Source organism: Malaclemys terrapin, chromosome 7, assembly GCF_027887155.1.
Source record: "Malaclemys terrapin pileata isolate rMalTer1 chromosome 7, rMalTer1.hap1, whole genome shotgun sequence".
NCBI classification, from domain to species: domain Eukaryota; kingdom Metazoa; phylum Chordata; order Testudines; family Emydidae; genus Malaclemys; species Malaclemys terrapin.
In genome coordinates this window covers 71,371,520-71,391,272 of record NC_071511.1, presented here as the reverse complement: position 1 = coordinate 71,391,272, position 19,753 = coordinate 71,371,520, and the positions used below count along the sequence as shown (strand labels likewise).

Genomic DNA, 19,753 nt, shown 5'->3' with positions numbered 1-19,753 from the left:
CTGGCACATGATGGCATATATCACATTATTATATGTGCAGGTGAATGAGCCTCTGATGATGTGGCTGGTGTGGTTGGGTCCTATGATGGTGTCGCTAGAGTAGACATAGGGACAGAGAAGGCAATGGGGTTTGTTACAGGGATTGGTTCCTGGTTTAGTGTTTCTGTGGTGTGGTGTGTAGTTGCTGGTGAGTATTTGCTTCAGGTTGGGGGGCTGTCTGTAAGCAAGGACTGGTCTGTCTCCCAAGGCCTGTGAGAGTGGCGGATCGTTTTCCAGGATAAAGTTGTAAATAGTTGATGATGTGCTGGGGAGGTTTTAGCTGGGGGGCCGTACGTGATGGCCAGTAGTGTTCTGTTATTTTCCTTGTTGGGCCTGTCCTGTAGTAGGTGACTTCTGTCAATCTGTTTCCTCACTTCCCCAGGTGGGTATTGTAGTTTTAAGAATGCTTAATAGATAACCTGTAGGTGTTTGCTATAATCCCTCAGACAGAGACAAATGCAGTTGTATCTTAGGCCTTGGCTGTAGACAATGGATCACGTGATGTGTCCTGGATGGAAGCTGGAGGCATATAGGTAAGTGTAGTGGTCAGTAGGTCTCCGGTATAAAGGTGGTGTTTATGTGACCATCACTTATTTGCACTGTATTGTCCAGGAAGTGGATCTCTTGTGTGGACTGGTCCAGGCTGGGGTTGATGGTGGAGTGGAAATTGTTGAAATCCAGGTGGAATTCTTCAAGGACCTCCTTTCCGTGGGTCCATATGATGAAGATGTCATCAATGTAGTGTAAGTACAGGAGGGGCGCTAGAGGACGAGAGCTGAGGAAGAGTTGTTCTAAGTCGGCCATAAAAATGTTGACATACTGTGGGGCCATGCGGGTACCCATAGCAGTGCCACTGACTTGAAGGTACAAGTTGTCCCCAAATCTGAAATGGTTGTGGGTGAGGACAAAGTCACAAAGCTCAGCCACCAGGTGTGCCGTGGCCTCATCAGGGATACTGTTCCCGACAGTTGTAGTCCATCCTTGTGTGGAATTTTGATGTAAAGAGCTTCTACATCCATGGTGGCCAAGATGGTGTTTTCAGGAAGATCACCAATGCATTGTAGTTTCCTCAGGAAGTCGATGGTGTCTCAAAGATAGCTAGGAGTGCTGGTAGCGTAAGGTCTGAGGAGAGAGTCCAAATAGCCAGATGACACTCTTACAGCAGGATTAATTCCTGCGATGATGGGGTGACCAGGACTTCCACATTTATGGATCTTGGGTAGCAGATAGAATACCCCTGGCTGGGGCTCTAGGGGCGTCTCTGTGTAGATTTGTTCCCGTGCTGTAGCAGGGAGTTTCTTGAGCAGATGGTGTAATTTCTTTTGGTACTCCTCAGTGGGATCAGAGGATAGTGGCCAGTAGAATGTAGTGTGGGAGAGTTGCCTGGCAGCCGACCTGTTCATGATGACTACAGCACCTACTTTGTCAGCCCCTTTGATTATGATGTCAGAGTTGTTTCTGAGGCTGTGGATGGCGTTGCATTCTGTACAGCTGAGGTTATGGGGCAAGTGATGCTGTTTGTTAACAATTTTCAGTCTTCAAAGACGACTCCTAAAAGGGATACAGTAGTCTGGAAAGGTTGAGAACCACTGATCTAGTCCATCTTCCTCCTCTCGCTCCCCATCATCTGTGCAGAGGCAGGACCAAGTATACCTAGACCACTCCAATAGAGCACATAGAGCTGACCTGAAGAAGAGCTTTGTGTAAGCTCAAAAGCTTGTCTTTAACCAACAGAAGTTGGCCCAATAGAAGATATCTCACCCACCTTGTCTCTCCAGTAGAGCATGTCAATGTACACCAGTTCAGGATCTGGCCCATGGTATCTATGATAGTAAATATTTTTACAACAATTACAAAGTAGTGGTTAAGGAACTGGACTAGGACTCAAGACAGCCAAGTTCAATTTCCTGCCCGCCACCGACTTCCTGTGGGATATTGGTCACTTAGGACCTGTTTGTTTTTTTTTTAAGGTATTCAGACACCTTAAAGATGCAGATAGGAACCTTTGAAAATGCCAGCAGGGTGCCTTGGTGCCTTCTTCAAATGGCACCTAACTTCCTTCATCTCTGTGCCTTGGCTCCCCATCTGTACAATGGGGAAAATATTTTCTTTACAGAACTATTTTGGGGATAAATTCTGTAATGTTTGCAAGATGCTCGGATACTAAGGTGGTGATTAATTTTAATCTTTAAAACTATAATTGATTGGGTCAATTATTTTCCCTTTTGAGACTCACTAGTAAAGTTGCCTGCACCTTTTCATTCTAGACTTACCTTCTTTCCCCACCTTTTCTTAACCTAATTTTCCCCCATACAACCCTGCAATCACTACTGCATTAGACCTTATCGTTCTCTCATGGTGCCATGGGAATTCTATTAAATGTGGACACCATAACTGAAGATATGAGTTCAAAATACTGTTTCCCTTAAACATCAGTGAAATAGAAAAGCAACAAAAAAAGCACTTTACCAAAGAAACTTCTGGGTGAAAAGTCAGTGATATCCCATAAATGATCTAAAGAGCAATGATTTCCCCTAAGCTGCTTAATTCTATTTCAACATACTTCTTACATTATGTCCCTAAGTTGCGTAGTATAAAATATCCATAAACACATGCATTGAGACTGACTTGTGTAACCACTAAGTACAATGCACAGGAATTACATTAGGGCATTCCATTCAGAATATAACTCAGTACATCCCAAGAGGCCATTACCCTTATTTATGCTTACTCAAGTTATTTTATTCTTGAAAGGGGTTACAGACTATAACAATAACATTTACTTTGTTCTGATGACACAAAGCAGTGCACTTGGTAACTGACAGGTGAATTATGAATACAAATATGGATTAAAATCTTAGGTGACGTGCATAGTACTTCCAAGAGTTATGAGAAAAGAACCCCAAAATGTTTATAATCTTAGGGAATCATCTCATCTCCTGGGCAGGGGGGAAGGCAGTGTAGATTTGCTTCTTTTTTATATAGAACACCCAGAGAAATGGTGAAGATGAGAAAGAGCTTGCTCTGATAACACAGAAGCAAGCCGCGTGGAAGTATTGCCCAAATAGATCTGTTACTTTGAGTGATCAGACTGTAAAAAATATGTGATGGTACTTCACCGACAATCAACCCAGTCCTAACCACTCACAGCTGAATGTTCAGGACTTCAAAATAAAATTATCCCTTCTCTTTTTGTGTGCTTTCATCAGCCTTGAAATAGTAAACCCTGCTGATGTTTACATTGTCATCACAGTATTGACACTCCATGGAGATGTACTATACATAGGGGCAGTCCACAGCATTCAGAGCAATTGTTTCAGGCTGTCTGCAGACTCAGGCAAATATCCCTGGATTGGTTTTCATTTTGAGAGTTTTCTCTGCAACCATGAAGACTACAGACTTCCTTTAAACTAAAAGCTGAGATTCTAGAGGGAAAAATGGCAATCTCCAGAAAACATACTAGTGACTAGCAGCTCTGTGCTAGAACAATTCAACTCTGACATGAGCACATTAAAAATTGGAGAGTTTTTGAAGCACTTTTTCAGACAGTCCAGAATAGTAACATACTTTCTACTATTTCAGCAATTTGAATAATCATTTTAAATGATTAGTAAAAGCTGCACAGAAGTGATGATGCAGCCTTTTAATAAGAATGCAGACACCCAAGTTTCATAACTCAGTTAAGAAATGTGAGAGTTGAGCTTCCTGCACTAAATGACAGCCACATATCCATGTAGATTATACAAAATTCAGTTTTGCCCCCAAATCAATGTTACTATGGGAAACTTAGCTTTCAAATTTCCTCAGTTTTGAGTATTGAAATCCTTGTATTTCCTTGAGCCATGTACCAGGGGTACTTCAATATTATAGTCCAATAATAAATTACTTTATTTAACCATGTTCCTGCAGGACAATGGTAGACAATAGTGATCAGTCTTATGGCACTGAAAATCCATGGTGCTTGCATTTTTTCCCCTTTGGCAAAAAAAAAAAAAAACTGCTGAAAGTAAGTCTATTAATGGGTAGATGTGGGCAATACTCCACCAAAATTGTCCATAAACATTCACTCTACAAATTTTTGCTTTGAATGGGTTCCTACCCCTTTTCTGTTCTCTCTCTGTGAATATTCTGGTGAACAATTTTGTTGGGCAGAAACGTTGGAGGGAACAGCACATTTCAAATGAGAGTATAGAAAAAACTGGCTGACTTTTTAAAATGCTTTTTCTCAACAATAATTTTTCTTGGGGGGCAGGGGAAGAGTGGAATGACAAATTTTCACCATTCTCCAACCAGCTCCATTGGAAAGTGAACGTTGACCATGTAAGCATGACTATTAATGCCAGAAACCTGATTCAGAGAGCCATGCTTATCCACCCAGTAAACCAAAATAGTGTCTGCTTTACATGTCTAATTAAAACTAACCAACACACTTCACATTTCAAAACCCAATTATTGAACATTTGCCAAAACTGCCACTGAACAATCCAGACACCAAGAGTTAGTCCAGATTTAGTGTTAAGTTTGTTTTTAGATTCTATCCCTGTTCCAATATTTATGAAAACACTGACTTGCATTAGGTTGAAAAGTTTTCCCTAATTCCATCAAAAGCATTTTGTCTAACGGAAGGCGACAAGCAAGTGGTTTGCATAAAATCACATTACCTTTGATTGTTTTGGACTTATTTTAAAAAAGAAATGGCTGAAAGCACTGTGTAAAAAGAGTCAGCCCCTGTTTTCAGGGTAATGATTGCCATAGAACATAAAATATACAACAGAATATTAAGTTCCCCCAGATTTATATGGCAGGCAATGTTGCTTCTAATTTTTTTCTGTGTGCAATGACTCAGCTGAAGTTTAAAACCTATGAGTGCAGAGACTCTCCCCCTCTCGTTCCATCCTCCTATTACATCTTCTGCCTCATTCCACTTCCTCTCTGACTCATTCATTCCCTGTTCACAGACTCATTCTTTGTCCTCATTCATTCTGCACTCCACATTTATTCTCACCTTGTCGCCACCACTCACTTTCCCTCCCTTTGCCTTTTGTTCCGATCCCATACACGGTCTTCCTCTCTTTTGCCTCATGCATGTGTGGCGTGGAGATGAACCCTTCTCCCTGGCCTCCAGGAGCAGCAATGGCTGCTGCTGGAGTAGAGAGAGCACCAAAGGCCCTTTCCCACCAGCCAGTAGCCTCTCATCTCCATGGTGTAGCAGGCACTGGTTAGAGAGCTGCATTTTTAGTAGGTAGATATGGCCATTCATGTGCATAGTTTAGGGGGAACTTGGATAGAAAGCACAATTCAAAGCCAATGTCAAGACATCAAGAATCACAGCAGTGGTATTGAGCAATAGGATAGGAAATGTAAACACAAGCTTATGCCCATTTAAAAAAATTTCCTTGGAAGTTTTCCACTTCTTAGCTCTTTTGCCCTTGTAAATCCACCATTAGGAAACTGAAGGTAAATTCCTAGGGAGGGGTGCAACTCCAGCTACAGCCAGGGCTGGTTCCAGGCACCAGCAAAGGAAGCAGATGCCTGGGGCGGCCAAAAGAAAGGGGCGGCATGTCCAGGTCTTTGGCGGCATTTCAGCAGCGGGTCCTTCACTCCGTCTCTGCCACTTCGGTGGCAGTTCGGCGGCAGCTCAATCTTTTTTTCTTCTTTCTTCTTCGCCGCTTGGGGTGGCAAAAGAGCTGGAGCCGGCCCTGGCTACAGGAGCTTAATTATATTCCCAATGTCACCTTCTTTTCCCCAAAAGGCTCACTTGAAAAACTCTTTCCTCGTATGATAAGCAAAAAGTATTCTCAGAAAATGAAAACTCTTGTAAGCACACATAATGTAAGAGCAACTCATACAGTAAAGCAATGCCATTTACAGACCGGTTTATAGAAAGAAGAGTATACACGTTCTGCTAGATGCTTTAAAATTTTCTTTCCCAGGGGGTGAGATTTACATTTGGCAAGTTTATTCTGAGAGAGGTTAGATGTAAACTATAGGGAAGCTGAGGCTGGCTCTTGTGAGGTGCTGTGCCCTGAGACAGATATGGCTCCGGTGGAGGAGGAGAATCAGGAGGGGAGAATTCTGCCTGCTACTGCATGTCGTTCTCGTTGTCAGTGAAGGTAGCCAGCTCGGATGGCGAGAGCGGTTTTTAAAACAGTGAGCACGCCGTGTCAAGGAGCAGAGAGTCAGGCTCAGGGGTCACGGAGATATCATCCTGATGCAGAAATTGTTGCTGCTCCCTGGGCTGCAGTGCTGTGGAGCATGAGTGGCAGCCCGCATTGACTTTTGTTTAGCTTTAGCAGGAGCCTCGGGCTGTTTGTAGGAGCCCTACAGGCAGGGCCAGCTCTACCATTTTTGCCACCCCAAGCAAAAACAAAAACAAAAAAAGCTGCTCAGACTGTGCTGCTCCGAGAATGGACAGAATGCTGCCCCTCCGCTGGTGCCTGGACCCGGCCCTGCCTACAGGGGTTCTGCGTCTGCTGCGGGGGTGACAGGCAGGCTCGGTGCTGACATTCTTGTTGGCACCGGGGTGGAACATACTGCCAGCACTGGGTCCATCATTGGTGCCAGTGGGACCAGTGCCGAGGAGAGCTTCCCACTGTGGGAAGTCGGGTCCCTGCTTTTACCCGTGTGAGTCGTGGCTGAAGTGCTGGGGCAGTTGGAGGTGCCTGCTCTTGGCGCTGTCAGCACTGATCCAGTAAAGATCTTGCAGGATACCCTTTACCCTTTTAAAGGACTCTGCGCAGAGATATTGGGGCTTCCTGCCTCTTCACCTGAGACGGTGAAGCCGCACTCCCAGTTGGTTCCGACCTAGCAGGGGTATGTGAGGGAGAGGGTTTACTGCCCGTCTCCACCATCACCTGGAGTGGAGCATCCACATGGACAGCACTCTAAGAAGAACCAGTGCTTGTAACACCATTAACTTGAACCCTGGTTCACACTGGTATAAGTGAGAGGAGAATCAGGTCATAAATTCAACAACAACAGATAAAAGAAGTGGAAGGGAAGTAACAAATGTAATGCTCACTAAATGCCTTAATGAAATCAGTGTGGCTATTTGTGGAGTCAGGTGCTATCAACATGAATAAGGGCTGTAGAATTTGACCCTAAAGGTACCACTCACAGCATTACTAACTGGAGTTCTCTCCAGGGTATAAATTCTCCTGTGGCTTCAGGATTTCCAATGAAATCCAAAACCTTTCACCTAGGGGTCACTAGTTCAACTCTGCCCTAGGTTGGTATTGTTGCTTCTTCGCTCAAGCAGTAGCAGTTTCCAGTGCCTTGATACAAGTATGCAGTGGCCTTGATACTAGAAGAGAATTAAGCCACACTGATTTTCTCTTAGATTGTACTTATTAATAAAATGTCTACCAGTCTGGTCTATCTTGAACAGAGATGGGGAAAACAGCAGAAATTCCACGTGCTGAAACCCCACCCAAGATATTTTGTTTAGCCCTACACCATAAAAGCAATTCCCAGCTCTTGGTGGGTGTGCTGCACTCACAACACAGTGTATACCTGTGCACCCCCTGCACTCTCACCTAGGAAACCCCTAGGCCCAAAGCCACATGGCTCTTAGTACTGAGCATGGGCTAGTGCAGGTGGGCCTAGACATAAACCTCCCTTTTGTCCAGCTTGTTTGAAACACAAATGATCTCTTCAGGCAGGTTCAGCTATAATCAGTCTGCATTGGAGCCAGCCAGTATCCATTCAAAACCCAAACAAGCTTGTTAATGACAATCCAGGGGCCATTAATATAGCCAGTCTGTATGGGGCCCCTTAGACAAAGCTCTCTGTTTAACACTTCCACTGGAGAGTTTCATCTTAAGAACTTGTATAAAATTTCCTTCTGCAGATCCACAACAGGGAAGATGATCCAAGGGCTAGGAAGCAATGTGGAACTCAGAAGACCTACATTCAATTCCCTGCTCTGCCACAGACCTCCTTTCTGACCTGGGGAACTGTGGCACAGAGACTAAATACCTTGTCCAATTTGCAAAGTGAAAATAATAGTACTCCCCAACTTCCCAGGAGCATGGGGAGGATAAACACATTAAAGGGTGTAATGCTAGGATACTATAATAATGGGGGCCATATAAACATCTCATCTATATAGATTTGTCGTCATCTTTGCCATAACAACCCTGAAACCCGTAACCTCTGATGTCTGCTTGGCTTATCTGAAATAGATTGCTGCTCTGAGTCCATAATAGAGAACTCTCCATTTTCATAAAAAAAAAAAACAAAAAAAAACACCACACCACACACACCCCCTAGCATCCTTTCTGGTGGTCTCAGCATAGAGGCTAGGACTCTTGATATTTACGCTGGAAAAACAGTGCTATTCTTCCCACTTAGGGACTTTTAAATTGACAGCAAGGACTCATTGTGTCAGCAAAGTTTCATTAATACAATATGAAAGTGTTCTCATAGTAGGTGTCTGTATGTCCTATTAGCAAGATATGGAATTGAAAAGGCTGACTTTGGCTGTCTGCCCCCTAACTGGGCCAGCTTTACAGCATCTTATATGTATTGTGTCTGGCTCTCAAGAGCAAATTTATAAGGTTTGGAGAATATTCATGGGAAACAAAACAATTTTAATTGTATCCCCACTTCTTTCCACTGATCTTTATGGAAATGGTATGAAATCAGCATTTACAGTGCTAGACTGCCCATTCTAGATGTAATTTAACTTCCAGAAGTGGAATGGGTGATACCACCAGCAATGTAAGAAAGCTTTGAGTGCTCTGGCTGGCAAGCAGTTGCTTAGGGAATATTTTTTTTCCACTGATGGATGGGGGGTCAAATTTCACCTCAGCAGCTCCAATGGTGCTTGGGGACCCATGAGTTCAGAGGACCCTAACAGGAATTGCCACCATACAGGGGAAAGTCAGGCTCCAGGCATGACTCTTCCCCTGTTTGTGATTAGCCCACAGGAGAGAAGCAGAGTGGGATTTGGAGGAGAGGAGAAAGAACAAGCTGTGATGAGGAAAAGGTGCCAGGTCTGTGGCTTGTCTGCAATAAGCTCTTGCTGCCTGGGAGAACATAAAGTACCTGGCAGCTTTATTAAAGCTACTCACCTGTCTGTCCTCCACTTCCTTTGGTGGAGCAATACATGGAGGAATGCAGTTACCTACCGGGAAACAGCTGATGATGATGGAAGCAGTCTTTACCAACCATCAGCATGTATGGGCAGAGGCTGCCAGACAATGGTGCTGAGGGGAAAGGCGGTTACCAAAGAGCTGTGGGGCAACTGAGGGGAGGGCCTGAGCCACCCAAGACTGAAGGGGTGTAAAGAGAAGGGAAGAGCTGCCAAGTTCTGAGGTAGGAGTTGTAAGGAGTGTGGTCTGGGTTAGGTGAGGGGAACAAAAGGGGCAGACGCTGAAGTAACTAAGGAGGCCCCACCTTGAATCTGTCCTTGGGAACCCATCGCATACTTATTATATACGTGCTCATGAGTTGAGGAGGGAACACGAATTTGACTGCAGAATATGAGATTCCTAACTAGTGATTAGGTCTGTGAGAGCCACAGGTGGGTTCACAAGGGTTCTTCATCTGCAAAAGTGCATTTTTACCCACGAAAGCTTTTGCCCAAATAAATCTGTTAGTCTTTAAGGTGCCACCAGACTCCTTGTTGTTTTTAAGGGTTCTCTTGGTCCTTTAATTTAGCTGTTCTTCATTTGAATCTCCACCCCCTGTACCAAGCAGCCCCCAAATTCAAAGCAAAGCTCAGCTGCTAGTTTGAATTCACACTTGTATTCTTTTACCAACACACCCTATTTTACAACTTTTGCAACTGAAACCAAGTACACATTGACTGTATCTAGGGCCCTACCAAATTTACAGCCATAAAAAACACATCACAGACCGTGAAATCTGGTCTCCCCCTGTGAAATCAAGTCTTTTGTATGCTTTTACCCTATACTATACAGATTTCAAAGGGGATACCAGAGTTTCTCAAATTGGGGGTCCTGACCCAAAAGGGAGTTGCAGGTGGGTCTCAAGGTTATTTTAAGGGGGTTGCACTATTGCTAACCTTACTTCAATGCGGCCTTCAGAGCTGGGCAGCTGGAGAGTGGTGGCTGTTGGCCAGGTGCCCAGGTCTGAAGGCAGTGCCCCCTTAGCAGCAGCACAGACGTAAGAGTGGCAATACCACCAGAGCTAGGTTCCTGGCCAGCAGCCACCGCTCTCCAGCTACCCAGCTCTGAAGGCAGCACCACCAATGTGCAGAAGTAAGGGTGGCAATACTGCCACCCCCCCATAACCATGTGACCCCCCCCTTTTTGGGGTCAGGATCCCGACAATTACAACACTGTGAAATTTAAATAGCTGAAATCATGAAGTTTATGATTTTTAAAATCCCATGACAGTGAAATTGACCAAAATGGACCATTAATTTGGTTGGGCCCTACCTATATCACAATGCACCACATAGACTCATGGAGGGGGAAAAACTAATAGTATGGACTGAGTAACATGTTGATGTTTATCCTGAGTCTATAACACAATCATTACAAGGTGTCCCTATAACATAGGGCAGCATTTTGTCCACTCTGTTGGTGAAATTACGACAGCAAGGTATCAGAAATCAAACAAACAAGGTTTCAGAAGAAACCCGCAAACAATCAGTAATGAAATTTTTTTACCACTCAAGTATAAACCAGGACATACTAAACAGAAAAAATAAACTGAGCTTGGATTTAACATGATGGAAGGCTGCTACTTTACATAACATACAGAAGAGAACTGTCCTTAACTAGGAGGCATCGCTCTCAGTTTAGACCCTGATCTCACACAAACTCCCCACTTGTATGCCACAGTTTTGAGATTAAAGAAAAGCTGACTCATGAGACTGCTCTAGAAATCTTGATGCAAGTGAAAACATTATTAAAAGCTGCTTGCTAGGATTTATGTCCCTTATATTGATTCCTTGACTTGCCACCATTTTAAAGGTCACTGTCACACATCTGAGACTGAGGGCTGAGAACTAATGGAAGAAGCAAAAAAGGAGTACTCTGTGATGTGATTTTAAGAATGTGAAACATGGAGTGTTTTCTAAGCTTTCTGAAAATCAGGTAGGAGTTAGTGTACATGTATATCTGTTGTAATGCAGATGTCCTTGATTCCCTGCTGGCTTTCTGAGAAAGAGTCCTGTCCTGCAGGGAATTCTGCTTTTCAGTTATTCTGCCCTATAATTATATCTTTACTTGCAGCATAATATTCTGCCTGTTGATGTCTCTGTGCGCCGTATAGCATTCCAAACAAGATATAGTTATTGATAAACATGGGAAACAAATTTGGACCTTAAGCTGAATAGAAGCCTTTTTATGTCTTGTAATTGTTCTCTTTAATAAGCTCTCCCTGTTTAAGGAGGACTGTGATAACGTATATCATGACTTTCACTAATTGATGACCATGGTCCCATTAAAGAACAAACAAATCTAGCAAACACCTTCTGAGGTCAATGGGATTACTCAACTGAGTAATGTGAGTCACATACATAAGTCCTGTCAATTTAAAGCTAGTATATTCTCAACATTATTTGCTTCTGTAAATTTACTTTCCACCGTTTTTTCAGATAGGTTGTGTTTTATTTTTTGTTAAAAAATGAAAAATCAATTAAATCAGTTTCATTTTTGTTTATAGTGAATTTCACTTCCAGGTTCCTAGTGCTTCAATGTTTGGATTGCAGGCACCACAGGACAGTGTTTTAGAGTTAAAAACAACTTTTACATTTAGAATTTTAAGGAGAATCATGGAAACATTTCTACTGCTCGAGATTGTTATCCATGCAAAATTTAAATCTGGGTCAGAGGTGAATGGACAGAGTTTGTAGATGCACTGAGTGAAACTAAAAAGGAAGAATGGAAAGTGAAGATAAACAATGTGCCTATGGGTGTAGATCAGGCACGTTCTGTATGCCACATTGCATGATCTTATACATCATGTGGTAACTTTCTTGTAATGGCATACTGCCAGAATTTATTTTTTGCTCTTCATCACGCCTTTCATAACCAGTGCTAGTTACCTATTACTAAAATGCTCCCTCTAGGACAGAAATAATTTTTCATGCAGTAATGGCAAGTATAAGAACATAAGAATGGCCCTACTGGGTCAGACCAAAGATCCATCTAGTCCAGTATCCTGTCTTCCGACAGTGACCAGTGCCAGGTGCCCCAGAGGGAATGAACAGAACAGACAGAAGTGAAAGTAAGCCGGTCCGGTATGGTGTACCGGCAAGAGCCAGTACATCATGCCAGACCGCATCGGCTTCTGCGGCAGGGGAGCCCAGAGCCCTTTAAATCCTGCCCGCAGCTCCAGCGGCCGGGCTGGGGCCAGGATTTAAAGGGCTCGGCGCTCCCTGCCACTGCAGAGAGCCCAGTGCCCTTTAAATCCCACCCGCAGCTCCGACGCCCAGGCTGGGGCCGGGATTTAAAGGGCTCGGGGGCTCCCCACAGCCCAGTAGCCGGGCTCAGGCAGGGATTTAAAGAGCCCGGAGCTCCACAGTGGCCGGAGCCCCGGGCCCTTTAATTTGCCCCTGAGCCCCGGGGGCTCCCAGCCACCTCTGCAGCTGGGAGCCCCCAGTTGATTTAAAGGCCCTGGGGCTCCTAGCCACAGCCGGTGCCCCAGGGCCTTTAAATCTTGAGATGCCCCGCCTCTTCCGGGTGAGGCCCCGCCCCCCCTCAGGACTCCGGTAAGTCCTGTAGGTTACTTTCACCCCTGAGAACAGGTAGTCATCAAGTGATCCATCCCCTGAAAGTATACCTGGGGAAATGAAATGCATGGAGGTTCAGTGAACCAGGAGGCTGCTTCAGACTAGTCAAGGTAGAAGAGATGTTTTAGATATAGCTACAGGAAAAGGAATTGGAACTAAAAAGCAAAGCATGCACATACACACAGATGATCATATAGATTAAAAGCACAAAGATTTTAAACCCAAAATGATAGTAAGCTCATTAGCCAGCACTTAACTGAGCCTCCCTGTCTGGATCCCATCTCCTGCGGTTTCCATTCTTGCATAGTTTCCTGTGCCTAAAGATCCCATTTGCTAACCTGAAGCAACCATGCTCCCTGCAAGGCTTGGGTAATCTGCTTCTGCCAGTTTGTAGTAGTCCAGCAACTGCCAATTCTACTTTTTATACAGGAGTCTTTAGGCATTTGCCTACTTGATTTTTTCCTGGTTTTCTGAATCAAATGGGGAAAGAGAGAGGGTGTGCATTTGCACACCCTGTGCAGGAACTCACAGAAATAGATAAAAACAAAATAATTTAATGGTTTTCATTCATATCAGTCCTCCATACTGACTCTCTTTGTATTATTCTTCTTGGCCACACCTCTTAACTTCACTCTTTCCATTTGCTCTAATTCATCACTATTTAATTCTGAAAGCATTTGAGCATAGTTAGACCCTTGGCCAATTATAATTATGCAAACCTTGCTCATTTTACTCATGGTTCAGGGCCATTTCTCCATTGCCCTCCCCTTTGAGTAGCCATTTATACCAATGAAAATCATAATAGTGCATTTTACCTACACTTTCCACTGGTGCAAAACAACTGAGAATTGGGCTTATTAATTTAAATATTATGGGATCATGCAATATTTAAATCAATGGGATTATTCACAGAAGGCAAGTGGGGTTTAGCCTTATACACACACACACACACACACACACACACACATTAGAGTTCAAACAAGCACTATACAATAAGAGCTACTGCAGTTTTTTCATGTTCCTTTATCACTTTCTTCAGAATTCTGTTTTCATCTTCTCCTATAACTGTGTCAGTCTGCAGACATTCTAAATTACAATCACCTGTTCTTGTGTAATCATTTCTTTCAGTATTTCTTCCTTCCCTATGAAATCCATGTGTTTCTGACATCTGTTCCCCACCATTATCTTTTATGAACTCTCAGGCAAATAACCCATTCAGCGATGCTATCAATGTCAACCTGCTGAGTCAATATATTACTCTTGACAGGTTAGAGGCCCCACAAATGCTGACCTTTATATTGTTATGACCTTGAACAATTTCTTCTGATTTCAGCTTCTTGTACATTCTGACGTTAGTTCTCCATGTTTGCTTTTCTTATCATTAACTACATAGGTAGTAGAACAACCCTACAAACATTACCCAATTTGTCACCACTACTGTGAGGTAGGGAAATATTATTATTCCCATGTTACAGGTGGGGAACCAAGGTACAAACAGAGTAAGGCTTAGATCCAGGCAAGTTAAGCCTAATCTTGAGTGCTTTGCTGGATTAAAGTCTACCCAACTTTTCCAAGGTCAGAACAGGCAGTCTGTGACACTGCCCAGAACTGAACCCAGACATCTAAAGTACCATGACAGTGCCTTAGCCACAAGACCAACTTTCCTCCACTTTCCAGACCTTATTCTTTTTAATTTGTTAGTAGAGTCCAATCCTTGATGATACAGAGCCTTCTTTAACTCCCCTAAAGGTGAATTGGAGCTGAGAGCACTCACCCAAGAACAGGACCATATTTATCTTGCATACAAGATTTAAACAAAATGGGGAGGGGGGGTGAAAGGCATAAAATCAGTTACTATGCTGGCATTAAGCAGCTAGCTAGTTTCTGCGAAAGAGAGAAAGTTTGGAATTTTATTGTAGGCAACCTTAAGAGTTAACACAGAACCACCACCACAGAACTACCATGATGCACATTTTACTCTCACTCCCATACACTTCATAAGAACTCAGGAAAATATTGAAAATCCAGCAACAAAGGGTAAATTGCTTCCTATATTTTTCATATTTCCCCAAATATGATAACAAATAACAGTTCTACAGAAAACAGAGTACACAAAAGTAGACAATAAAACAGTAGCCCAAATACATCACTGTGGTACCTCTGTCAGCAGAGTTGATGAAAAACTCATCCCAGCTCATTCAGGAGGGAAACCAAGATTACTAATTAACTTAAGAGCTCTCCCAAAATACTGTTTCATAGTAAGAGCTCGTGTCATTTAGGAATACGCTAGTAGCCACTGAAATAAGAAAAGACTGCCCATTTTCACTGAACTTTTCCTGTTGATAGCCCTGGGAGTAAATGATCCATAATCTATAACCACTTCATTTACAACTGTCAAGCTAATCAAAGCTAATTACAGAGGGTTTCTCTAACAACTTGTCTAATTGACTCAGAGCTGAAAAAGTGATCCCTTATCACTTACAACACTTTAATGCTGTTGGGCCAAACAAATTTTAAAGGTTAATTTTAGCTGTATTCTCTATAGCCTCTGTCCAAATTGGGATCAGTTTAACAAGTCTTTGATTTCATTTTAAAAACACTGCAACTAAATGTTACTTATGGTGACCAGATGTCCCAATCTTATAGGGACAGTCATGATTTTGGTTTTTTTTCTTATATAGGCAACTATTACCCCCCCACACACCCCATCCCAATTTTTCACACTTGCTATCTGGTCACCTTAATGTTAATACTCAACTCATTACTATACTTAGCACATATGCAGCACCTTTTATCAGAGGATCTGAAACTGCTTTTTATATTGCTATTTATATAGCACCAGAAATTAGCATTGTTGTAACAGGGTGCTGGCTAGGAGAAACAAGCCAGGCCCCTGTTAGCCCTGTTCCAGAGGAAGAAGGGTATTAATTGGGCTGGCTGAGGGGCCATGCCCTAATTACCAGAGTGGATCCACCTGCAGACCTGGGTAGCCAGCCTGCCCTATAAAGCTGGCTAAGAAACGGTAAGCAAGGAGGAGACAGGAAAGGGAGGAGTGTGGGTTCTAGATCCCTGCTGGCTGGGAAGCTAGTAGTCTCCCGGAGTGTTGGTCTCTGTAAATACTTGTAAATAGTAGGTCGTGGGAAGGGACACAAACAATAAAAGGACACGGGTGCTGCACTTCAGTTGGTCTCTGACTGCGTTTGTGGAGGGGCCGGGAGCAGGCGCTGCTACAATTGTACTATAAAAAGATGGGGACATTTCATTTCCCCTTTTTTAAATATGGGGAAACTGAGCACAAAGCATCCTCCCCCCATCTCCCTGCCCAAGTTATCCCACAAATCAGTAGATGATATAGGAATACAGCCCAGAGGTCCTGATTTCCAGCCTCCTGCTCAAACCATTGGACCATGCTAATGCTAGTTATAAACATCTCAAGTAACATAGAAAGATACCTCAGTTTCTGAGTGCCCAACATGAAACACTTGGATTTCCATTGGATGAGTGTTTAGCACTTTCTCAAAATCAAGTCCTTCAAAGTATCTCAAGCTGAGTTCCCAAAATCACTTCTCACCTTCAGAAATTTAGACCAAAATATTTATTATAGTTAATCAAACACAATTAAAGTATCATACAACTGTACCCTTTGAAATATCACTGTAGCTTTTCAGCGAGAATACAGAAGAGGTAGTTATATGTTTGAGAAAGAACCTTCCTCTTGTTCTTCGTGTTGTCTATTAAGATTGTACATTGTTCATGGCAGGGACCAAAGCTCCCTCTGTCTTTAACAATGCTGATTACATTGCTTGTGCTGGACTACTAATAAATAATAAGAATAGGTATCTGACAAGAACCTTTTGAGTAGTTAAGCTAAAGAGCAGAAGCCTGAGTTTGTTTTGTGTTTCTTAAGACGTACAGCACAGAAAGTGTGTGGGGCTGTGGTGGGGCCCCAATGTAGCTTTATTGTGCCAGCTTTGTGTCTCCTACAGTCTGGGCTCCTCTGAGGATGGGAATGGTCCTTGGCATAAAAAATTAGAACAACCCCAGGTGCTGATCTAACTTTCTACATCCTTATCTAGGGTGCATCTGGTCTGCTCAGCATTCACTCTTCCTCATTCACCCTCTGGCATACCCCTATTCCAGGAACTGCAAAAGGGAATGGTTTAGGGCTATATACTTCAGCCTTATACTGTACCATGACTGTCCCCAGATCTACAATACTTGTAGAAGGATGAAGGATATCCTATGTGAAGTTCAAGGGCATGTGTTATGTAGGAGGTTAGACTAGATGCTCATAATTGTCCCTCCTGGCCTTAAAAAAAAAAAAAAAAAAAAAAGTCTATGAATGCAAACACTCACCCTGTTTTCTTGTATAGAGGCACCTGCCAGCACTTTTTGCCTCTCTCTTCAGGAGCTGCTGATCCCTTTCATTACAAAGATGTGTAGGGTTAAGGATGCATAAGGACAAGGATGTCACATAGAAATGGGGGGGGAGGGTCAACAAAAGTTCAAAGTTGTCATTTCATCCTAAACTAGCCATTTTACCAACATTACAGAATGTTTATACTCATCTGATCGCAGAAAACTTCTTCTAATAAGCTCTCAGCAGGAACCCTGTTTTATTCCTAATTGGTATACGGCATTGAAAAGACCAAATTTACTACAATTATCATTTGTTTATTTTTACAGAGCAAAAAATTCTCAGTGGTATCTACCTTTTTAAAATGGAGTTAAAATGGGAAAACAAATGTCAACTGTGGAGCATCACTGAATATGATTTGTAGTTTAACTGTCACATTAAATCTTTTAATTAAAACTTGCACAACAAACTGCAATATTAGTAGTTTCATAATCAGCTTCAGATTTCCTGCCTGCTTAACATCAGCCTCCGTTACTCTAGGGAAATATAGTCACCAAATATTATCCTTTACTGATGATGATTTCAATTAACCATCCTCTTAGTTCTATAGTGCAAGTCTTAATTACCGAACCTTCATTTTCACCATTGCTGAAAGATGACATGTTCCTGTGTAAACGTCCGGTGCGGGGGTCGGGCCCTCTCAGGGGCCGTCGGGGGCCAGGCCGCCTCACTACACGGCCTGGATCGGTCTCAGGGTTCCGCCCCTCTGGCAGGGACTAGGCCAAAGGTACACGGCCTCTGCAATGAGCTCCTGCTCTCCGTCAGGGTCCGGCAGTAACTCAGGCCCGGGCTCCGGTCCTCACTGCCGGAGCTGGGGATTACAAAGTCAGTCAAGCCCCCGCGCTAGCTCAGGGCGGGGCAATAAACAATAGTTCGGGCGCTCAGCTCCGTGGATCCGGAGCTGCGCCCTGACAAACTCAGGACGTCCCAGGCCCTTATTCAGGGGAGGGCAACCCCCAATAGTCCAGGGCGCTCAGAACCTTCCTTCAGGCTGAGCAGTAAAGTCAGGAGTTCAGGCCCGGCCCTCAATCAGGGCGGGGCAGCACACAATAGTCCAGGGGGCTCAGAACCTTCCTTCAGGCTGAGCAGTAAAGTCAGGGGTTCAGGCCCGGCCCTCAATCAGGGCGGGGCAACAAACAATAGTCCAGGGGGCTCAGGACCTTCCTTCAGGCTGAGCAGTAAAGTCAGGGGTTCAGGCCCGGCCCTCAATCAGGGCGGGGCAGCACACAATAGTCCAGGGGGCTCAGAACCTTCCTTCAGGCTGAGCAGTAAAGTCAGGGGTTCAGGCCCGGCCCTCAGTCAGGGCGGGGCAGCACACAATAGTCCAGGGGCTCAGGACCTTCCTTCAGGCTGAGCCCAGGCAGGGTTAGTAGCCCCAGGCCCTCAGTCAGGGCGGGGCAACAAACAATAGTTCAGGGGCTCAGGACCTTCCTTCAGGCTGAGCCCAGACAAAGTTAGTAGGCCCAGGCCCTCAGTCAGGGCGGGGCAACAAACAATAGTTCAGGGGTTCGGGTTCAGGTCTGGGTATCAGGAGCTGAGCACGGACAAACTCGGGACGCCCCAGACCCTCAGTCAGGGTGGGGCAACAAGCACTCGTTCAGGGCAGCAAGCAATAGCTCAGTGGCGGTGCCAGAGCGCTGGCTGGAGGGGGAGACTGCCACCCGTTAAGTGGGGTGGCAGGGGGGACACAGGCCCACCCACTCCACTGTGTCCCAGCCCGGGGCCCTAAGAGCGGCAGTCAGTCTGCCGCTGTGTTGGTGGGGTCCTGACCGCAACACACCAACATGGGTTCGCTCTCTGTTGTAGCTAGACTGGGGTCAGCTACCCCCGGGCTGATTTCCATTTCCTCCTCCATTTGTACCTGCTCCCCGCTGGGCTCGGCAACGGGGTCCCACACCATGGGTTCCTCACTTCGCAGAGGGTCGTCCGGGTCGGGTTGCTCCTCCGGTCTCCGGTCAGGGGGGCGCTCGGGCCCCTCCTCGGGGTACCGTGCTCGGGGCAAGGGTGGCCAGTCTACCTCGGGGTACCTTGCTTGGGGAAGGCTTGGCCAATCCGCGTCGGGGTACCTGGCTCTGGGGAGGTCCGGTCGGTCGGTGTCCGGGTATCTGGCTCTGGGGCAGCTCGGTCCGTCCGTGTCCGGGTACCTGGCTCTGGGAAGCCTTGGTCTCGCCGGAGCTCGCACCGGCACGTCTGGCCTCTCCGGCTGCTGGGCTCTAACTGAGGGCTGGGGCCTGGCTCTTATACTTCCTGTCCCGCCCCTTGACTTCCGGGGGGCGGGAACAGGTGGCGGTGGCTCCGCCCACTTGGGTGCCAATTCAGGCTCCTCTCCCTCAGGGGCCGTCGGGGGCCCAGGCCGCCTCACTACATCCTGTTATAAAGTAAATAGGTTAATTTCACTCTAGTCCAGTTTGTATGGATCTTGATGTTTTTTATTATGAAGTTAGCATGAAGTTTCCAAACTCTGAACCAAAAAACCATGAAGCTTCCAAGTCAATAAGTGTACACAGACATGTCACTAAACTACTCTCTAAAACAGGAAGACGCAAAACAAAGGAAATCTCCAGGGGGATAAAAAGCTTTGTTAAGAA

The 19,753-nt window shown here is 44.7% G+C and overlaps 1 long non-coding RNA gene across 1 annotated transcript in view; it reads right to left on the bottom strand.

Annotated features, from left to right (window-relative positions):
• Positions 1-14,941, bottom strand: part of LOC128840840 (uncharacterized) — a 129,714-nt gene extending 114,773 nt beyond the window's left edge. Inside the window, exon 1 of the long non-coding RNA XR_008445718.1 lies at positions 14,907-14,941. This is a non-coding gene — a long non-coding RNA (uncharacterized LOC128840840). The remainder of the gene's footprint in view (positions 1-14,906) is intronic.
• Between the last annotated feature and the right edge of the window lie 4,812 nt (positions 14,942-19,753).